The following is an 8906-nucleotide window of genomic DNA, read 5'->3' on the forward strand; positions in this document are numbered from 1 at the left end:
CTTCCCCTACCCCTCAACCTAATACTTACTGTCAGGATGCCGGTGGTCAGGATTCTGGTACCGGGACCCCGACTGCTGGAATGGCAAATACATCCAATATATTCTGAACAACTTTAAAAACACTATATACATGTCATTTTAGACCATAGCCCCCCCCCCCCACCCCCACATAAAAACTTAATTCAGCTGTAGGTGGTGGCAGACCCTGAGATGAATATAGGCATCACCAGACCCAGAGGGGATGAGCCCACATGATGTCACCTTTACGTCGTCTGCTGCAATCTCCCTTGGAGACTCAGTGACAGTGGCTGGCGGAGTCTCCATTTGTAAGTCTGGTGGCATGTGAGCATACCTCCCAACTTTTCAAAAGCTGAAGGAGGGACAGGGCACGCGCCGAAGGCGCGCGTGCCCAAAAAGGGGCGTGGCTTCTGAAAAGGGGACGGAGCCAACTGAAAACGGGGCGGAGCCTCGCGGCTTCCCCCCGTTTTCGTCACTATAGGGGGCATGCCCAGCACTCTCCGAGATGCTGGGCAGCCCCCCAGGCTCTCCCTACGCTAGTGAACAAATGCCGTGCGATGCGCACGGCATCTGTTCACCTTCTGCACACCCGCTGCTCTGCTAGGCAGTGCAGCGGGTGTGCTCTCCCCAACTTCCCCTCCACCGCGGGACACTGCGGCCCGCGGGCGGGACAGTCCCAGAAAAACGGGACTCAGTTGGGAGGTATGTGTGAGGATGTGTGACAGTATACTGGGAAGTCTGGAGAGCATGTTGGTGAGGTCACCATATGTTCCTGCTCTGGGAGCAAGGGCTTCACACTACACCGCTCTCATTTGTACTGGGCCCCACAGTTTCTGATGGCAGCCCTGGTTACACAACAAGAAGTTGCTCACCTGTAGCTCCACCCACTGCATCATTCTATTGGCTGAATGTTACACCAATCAGATTCCCCTCCTTGTGATGTCACCAGTCTCTGGGCAGATATGTGATGGTAATTCCTCCCAGCTGCTGCCTCCCCCAGATATAGTTATACCTCCTCCCCCTCCCCATAATGCAGCATGAAGGGGCTCAGTGAGGGCGGCAGTGTATGTGTGTAAGTGTCTGATGGGGTCACACAGAGAATAAAAGGACAGCTGTCCTGCCCCATAATCCAGGTATATCCTCACTCTGTCATAGGGAACATTGGGCCTGATTCAGAGATGGGTGATATTGCACACCTGCAGGGAAGCGGCTGTGTAACACCATCCAACTCCTATTCTAATGCAGCAGGAGGCATCTGTAGGAATAAGATGCGTCCAAAGATGCAGCATCAGATCACCAGGACAACCTCTGCCAGGCTGCGTAAGCTGAAATGTATCAGCCTGGCCAACGGAACCTCACAGCCAGGTCCAGGAAGTTTACGTACAACACACACCCTGGGCTCGGCACACCCTACAAATGGGGGTCACACGCCCCTGTTTTGTAGAACGGTCCTTCTGTCCGCCCCCACTCTGCCTCCCAAACGCTGCAGCATGTAAATGTAGCTGCGGCTACGGGGGTACTACGGGCGATCACGCAGGACCCGCAGACCCCTAAACATCAGAGCTGTATGCAAACCATCGGGTTTCCATACATCTTTTAAACAGACCCATTGTCAAATAGCTGGATCTCTGTCCTGTCATGTATCACCGAGTAACAATGACACTTTCTATACACACACGAGGACTTGTTATTATATGTGTGTGACAGAGGGGGTCTCTCCCACATTCTGAGGAAAGGGTTACACTCCCTGTAACCAGGGAGGAACCACACCCTTACCTCAATAAAGACCAGCTAAGGTATAACAACATGGTAACTTTAGTCACTCAGTGGTAATGTGAGGGAGGGGTTAAGGTGCCCATACATCTGACAGGCATTTCCGCGATCCTGCAACGCGATCGGAAATGCCAATCTGCCGGGTGGAAACGCCGTCCGGCCAACGTCGATGTTCAGCGATCTGTCGCAGGATCGCTGAAATATTACATGTTACATGTCCCCGATTTGACGATCGCGATCATATTTTGTATGCTTTGAGGATGCAGGTGCGGCTACTGCGCATACATTTCACACACAAACACAGAAAAAAAGATTATTTTATTTTGTTGGAGCGCACTTTGGGGGTAACACCACCCTTTAACAGACAGACGCACGCTTGTCGCTGCTGCTTTGAGGATGCAGGTGCGGCTACTGCGCATACATTTCACACACAAACACAGAAAAAAAGATTATTTCTCTTTCATCCACTAGGGGACACTGGAGGTGCTTACGCTGGGGTATAGAGGCGTGGATAACTGGAGCCGGCACTTTAAATAATTTAGAAGTGTGAAGCTCCTCCCCCTCTATGCCCCATCAGCCCTCAGTTTAGAAAATGTGCCTACGGAGCTGGTCACAACCTGCTGTGCTCCAGCAACACATATATTTTATTTATTTAGGTTTCTTTCTTTTTACATCTTTTGACACTATATTAGGTACCCTTCGCCACCTCTCTAAAGGTGGGGACCGGGTACCTGGCGACCTGTCCTTATAGGAGGCAGGAAGGAGTGCGCAGCGCTTATATGAAAAGCACTGACAGCTCCTTACCGCCACAGCACATTCTCTAAACTGACAACAAGAAGAGAGAAGTGCTGACTGCTGCAGAGAGAGACTTCTATGGGGGACCACGCAGTGAGTAACCACTTGCGCATCCCCTGGCTCCCAGCCTCACCGCTGCCCAGCGTGGTACAAACTTAGTGCTGGGCAGCTTATGCAGAGCGCTACACGCGGCTCCCCTGCTCTCCCTCCTCCCGCAATTACAGGAGACAGTCGGGTGCTTATCAAGCGCGCTACAGCGCGGCACCCGGATCTCCCTTCACCCGCTGCTCGGGCTGATAAGCGCGGCTCCCTGCGGTCCCTCCTGCCGCTGATAAGCGCGGCTCCCGGCTGTCCCTCCTGCCACTGCTCAGCGCGGCTCCCTGCGGTCCCTCCTGCCGCTGCTCAGCGCGGCAGGGGGATTACTACCGGGGGATTACTATTGGGGGCACTGCATGGGGGGGCGCCAGTCCATTACATTGCCAGGGGCGCTTGGATCACTAGAGACACAAGTCTCCCTGCTGTTAGTGGCGTCGGCAGCCTATGCAGAGCGCTGCTCACGCGGCTCCCTCAATCACTCTCCCCGCTGTTACAGGGGAGCGGGGCAGCAGGTAAAGTGCGCTACAAGAGCGGCCACCTGCTATAACTATCCCCGCTGTACACGCGGTGTGAGGCGCGCGGGGGGGAGGTTAATGGCCACAGAAGCCATCTTGTAAAGCCCTTCAGGGCATAAAGAAGGGGGGCGGAGCTTAAAGGCAGCGCGGGTCTCTCTCCCCTATACTGCAAGCGGCTGTATAACAGCAGGGCTGCCGTTCTTCATTACACAGCAGCACATACTGCATCTCTATATAGGAGATTGCAGTATAAGAGACACAGAAGGATGGATTCCTCTGCTGCCATGTGCTGCACAAGTGCATCTCCTGATTACATCCTGGTAGAGAGGCTGTAAGTAACTGGGGTGTAAGTGCAGGGGAATCTGATCTGTGGGAGGGGGGTTTCTCCTCCTCTGTGTCCCACAGCCTTCTTGTTTATCTTGTCTGTGTCTTTTCTGTTGTATGCTGTGTTTTCTCTGGCTGACTGTGTGTACCAGGTCCAACAGAACCAAGGCTTCTCTAAAGCTGTTTGTCTGTTCCAAGTGTAACAACAAACAGACTAAGCCACATGCCACTGGGTCCATGTTGTGATGCTTGTAATAACAACAGGTTCACAGTTGGCGATTACTAGCTCTTCTGCTCCGCCATGGGCAGGAGACACCCTGGTTCAGAGTAAAACGGTGCTTGCACCCTCCACTTCCTACCAAAAAAAAAAAAAAGGCCAGCGTACTCTAATGACTGTTCTCCAGTCAGAAGAGTCGGACGCACAATTCCTCGCTCCAGAGGTTACCATAAAGGGTGATTTGGAGGAAGTTTTACAAGAAAACCCTCAGGAGTTAGAGTCCACCTCCCGAGGGGTGGAATCTCTAATCTTGCAGTTATCAGTGGCCTGGATACAGCCGGATAAGTGGTTCCAAATCCACGCAGGTTTGCCCCTAGCTACCCTTTTCCATCATCCATGATGGAGAACTAGGACTCCCCTCCTCCTGTAGATGCGTCTGATGTCAGTCTCTCTAAGAAAACAGCAGTTCCGGTGCCGGGAGCTACTGTTTTAAAGGACCCTTCGGATCATAAGTTTGAGACAACACTATAATCTACATATACCGCAGCAGGAGCTCAGCTTTGACCTACCCTTATTACTGCCTGGGTTAACAAGGCTGTGGTTTGCTGGGTTGACCAGTTGATTACACTCGGGTACTTCCAGAGCAGAATTATGTCTACTAGCAGAACACATCTGTGAGTCTGCAGTTTACTTAGGAGAAGTTCTAAGGAGCCTACGGTCACACCACCCTGAACACGCCCGATCTTGTCTGATCTCGGAAGCTAAGCAGGGTCCGGCCTGGTTAGTACTTGGATGGGAGACCGCCTGGGAATACCAGGTGCGGTAGGCTATATCAGTCAGATTAGTGCCTGCATACCTGCATCTGCTATTTCTGAACGCAGAGCTCTGTGGTTGCACGTTTGGCAGGCAGACGCAGAGACCAAGCGTGCGGTTGAGGATTTACCATTCACGGGTGATATGCTTTTTGGCCCGGAATTGGACAAGGGAGGGGTAAGTCCTCTTTCCTCCTGTCTACTGCTCTGGCTTCCAGAAGACCTTATATTGGACCTTCGTTTCATTCCTTTTGAGCACCTCATTCCTTTTGTGGTAGAGCCAGAGGTGCTTCCACGCAACCGAGAGGCTGCAGAGGTAGAGGTCGTCCACACACTGTTGCACGTAGACCAAAGCCTAAACCAGCTGAGAAACAGGTGGCTTGACGGTCTTCCGTCCCACCTGGGGTTTCCTGCGGTGGGAGCACGCTTGCTAGAATTTCAAGTTCTACAGGAGGCTATCAGGTCTCTAGTAGTTTCATCTGTGCTAGTTCCGGTTCAGGAGCATCAGCGAGGTATGGGCTTTTACTCAAACCTGTTTGTAGTGCCCAAACCGAATGTGGTCAGACCCATCTTAAACCTCAGGTCCTTAAAATCTGTCTCTGAAGATGTATCATTTCAAACTGGAACATCTGCAGTCCGTCATTGCGAGCTGGGAACCAGGGGGGTGGTTATTATCCCTGGATATCGAGGAGGCTTATCTCCATGTTCCCATTGGGAACCACACCAAGCTTTTCTGCGTTTTGCCATATTGAAAGATCATTACCAGTTTCCGGCATTGCCGTTCGGGTTATCCTCGGCTCCCCGCATATTCACCAAAATCATGTCAGTCATGATCGCTCTCCTTTGGTCTTCAGGAGTGAACATAAACCCTTATTTGGATGATCTGTTGCTCAAGGCTCCATCGGTATCTCTTCTATCAGATCATGCCTTACTGACCTATCACACTCTACTCCAACACAGTTGGATAATCAACTTCAAGAAGTCAAATCTCAATCCGTCCCAGAAGCTTCTATTTCTGGGCATGATAGTGGATAGGGAATCACAGAGGATTTTTCTTCCAACAGCCAAGGCCAGGGATATCCGGTTGTTAGTTCAGCTAGTCCAAAGAAAGTGTTAATGCTTCTTTGTCTCTTAGGAAAGAGGGTAGCTGCTTTTGAGGCACTACAGTTCGGCTGATTTCACTCCAAGGTTTTTCAACTGAACCTGTTGGCACAGGGGCAGGGTCTCATCTGCTTCTACATCAACTGATCCGTCTGAGCCCGATTACCAAAATGGCCCTTCTCTGGTGGACGTATCCACAAATCTTTTAGCGGGCCGGAGATTCGGAGTGTGGGACTGGATCATTGTACCAACGGATGCCAGCCTCTGAGGATGGGGAGCTGTAGTCCTCGATTACGAATTTTAGAGGGTCCCCTCTAGAACAGAGATGGCCATAAATGCATTGGAACTCAGAGCGCTTTACAATGCTCTGATGGAGGCAACCGAGTTTCTAAAGGTTCATCCGGTAAGAGTTCAGGCCGACAACGCGACGGCCGTCGCTTACATCAACCACCAGGGAGAAACTCTGAGTCGCATGGCTAGGCGAGAAGTAACTCTGATCCTCTGGTGGGCCGAGAACCATTCAGTAATCCTATCGGCGGTATTCATCTCGGATGTGGACAACTGGGAAGCAGATTACCTAAGTTGACAGGATATCCATTTTGGGGAATAGAAGCTTCATCCAGACGTGTTCAATGTGCTGATACTTTGATGGGGATGTCCTCAGGTGGACCTCATGGTGTCACGACTGAATTGTCAGCTACCAGTATACGTTTCAAGAACTCGGGATCCGCAGGCAGAAGCAGTAGACGCTCTGGCAAGTCAGTGGATCTACGACTTCGTTTACCTTTTTTCCTCCGATTCCGCTTCTTCCTTGTCTTCTAAAAAAGGATAAGACAAGCGACAGCCTCTGTAATTCTCGTGGCTCCGAACTGGAATTGGAGAAGTTGGTTCTCGAACCTTTGATCCCTATTGTCAAACGATTTGTGGTCCCTTCCTCTGCGCCCGGATCTTCTACAGCAGACCCCTTTCATTCACCCCAACCTAGCGCAACTGCGTTTACCGGGGTGGCTCTTTCGCCAGTTTTGGCTGCGCATTATCGCATCTGGCGTGCTCATATCTCACCCGGTTTCTGCTTTTCCTTCAGACAGGTCTCGATTCTGGCCTTCGTCTGGGACCCTTAAGGGTACAGGTCTCTGCCTCTTCCATTTTCTTTCAAGGGAAATTGAAAATTGGCCCTCATTCCTGAGGTGCAGACGTCTCTTCAATGGGTCTGGCGCGTGCAGCCCACTTTGGTACCGCCAATAGCTTCCTGGGATCTAAACTTCGTGCTTCAGTTTCTTCAGTCACCCATGTTTGAACCTTTGGAGGAGGTTGATCTTAAGTACCTGTCTTGGAAGACTGTTATGTTCCTGGCTCTCGCTTCTGCTCGTAGAGTTCCAGAATTGGGTGCTCTGTCTTATAAGCCGGACGGCAGCCGCTTTTCTTGCCAGGGTTGTGTTGGCTTTGCATATCAATCAGCCTACTGTGGTACCGTTGTTGGTGGAGGACTCTTGTGTCTCTTCTACCTTAGATGTGGTTAGGGCTCTCTGCATCTATGTTGCCAGGACAGCATCCATCCGTAAGTCTGAGTCACTTTTTGTCCTCTATGATGCTGTTCGGAGGGATTAGCCATCGTCTAACCACACTTTGGCACGTTGAATTAGGCTGACTATTCTTCAGGCTTATGTTAGTGTCGACTGTCGGCCTCCTTCGTCCATTAGGCTCATTCCACACGTTCTGTGGGTGCGTCATGGGCGGCCGGTAGAGGAGCCTCCACGTCACAATCGTGCCGTGCGGCCACGTGGTCTTCATTTCACAGGTTTGTCAAGTTTTATAACTTTGATACGTTTGCTACTTCGGCATCCCGTTTTGGCCGTCTAGTACTGCAGGTGCCGCAGAGCGCTCCCGCCCATGGGGAAAACTTTGGGACGTCCCCAGCGTAAGCACCTCCAGTGTCCCCTAGTGGATGAAAGAGAAAATGGGATTTTGGTACCTACCGGTAAATCCTTTTCTCTGATTCCACAGGGGACACTGGACGCCCACCTCAGCGCTCTTAGCCTGCCTGTGCTGCTTGTTCTGCATGTTGTATGATATATTGTGTGTTCTTCTCTCCCTTTCACTCCGCTTGTTCTCCATCTCCTCTCGGTCTTCATTTTCTAAACTGAGGGCTGATGGGGCATAGAGGGGGAGGAGCTTCACACTTCTAAATTATTTAAAGTGCCGGCTCCAGTTATCCACGCCTCTATACCCCAGCGTAAGCACCTCCAGTGTCCCCTGTGGAATCAGAGAAAAGGATTTACCGGTAGGTACCAAAATCCCATTTTTATTTTGTTGGAGCGCACTTTAGGGGTAACACCACCCTTTAACAGACAGACGCACGCTTGTCGCTGCTGCTTTAAGGACAGTATCATATGCAGTGACAGTAGACTTGTCAGAAATTGTTGGCACATCCTTCAGTCCGGACCAGATGTCCAAACCGGCCCTTGACTTATGACACAGGCGCACGCTTGGCGCTGCTACTGTGTTGATGCACGTGCGGCTACATCGCACACAAGTCACAAACACAAATTGTTTTTTATTTTTTGGAGCACTTTGGGGGTTACACCACCCTTTAATAGACTTATGGGACACAGGCGCACGCTTGGCGCTGCTCCTTTGTTGATGCACGTGCAGCCACAGTGCACACAATTCACAAACACAGAAAATATTTTTTTATTTTGTTTGGAGTGTACTTTGGGGGTTACAGCACCCTTTAACGGACAAGCCATATATATATAATTTATTTTTGTTCACAGCATCCTTTATATACATTGGAGCGACAGTGCTTATGCTAATATGGCATCAAACTTTTATTGTGTTTTTATTGAAATTGGTTTTCAAGTGACAGTTAGATAAAACCTGTATGATATTAGAATTTTATAAATATATGTTTAGATGGTCTCATATGCTTGCATTGGTTTATATTGCACCAAAACAATGAGTATGAATGAGTCTAACATCTTCTAAATACAGTATCCCATGATTAATATCACTTTTTTTTGTATTTGTTGTTTGCTTATTTTGTCAGTCAGATACTTTCTGTACATTATTGCATGTGACTGGCCCCTCTGGATAGTTTCCCCTCAGTTCACTTCAAACATTTTGTAAAGGAAAATAATGGATGAAAGCATTTATAGAGTAAGACCATATTCCTCACTCTGTAAGCTGCAGAACTATTTATGCAGTGAGTATCCTGTTAGTCGCTTTTCATTTTACCCTTGTATGTCTTATTTTCAC

General features: G+C 50.0%; 1 pseudogene; it reads left to right on the plus strand.

The window, feature by feature from the left end:
• Positions 1–4448: 4448 nt before the first annotated feature.
• Positions 4449–4567, plus strand: LOC148454486 (5S ribosomal RNA; annotated as a pseudogene).
• Positions 4568–8906: the final 4339 nt, after the last annotated feature.

This window comes from Taudactylus pleione, unplaced genomic scaffold (assembly GCF_031769625.1).
Source record: "Taudactylus pleione unplaced genomic scaffold, aTauple2 ptg000990l, whole genome shotgun sequence".
Taxonomy (NCBI): Eukaryota; Metazoa; Chordata; class Amphibia; order Anura; family Myobatrachidae; genus Taudactylus; species Taudactylus pleione.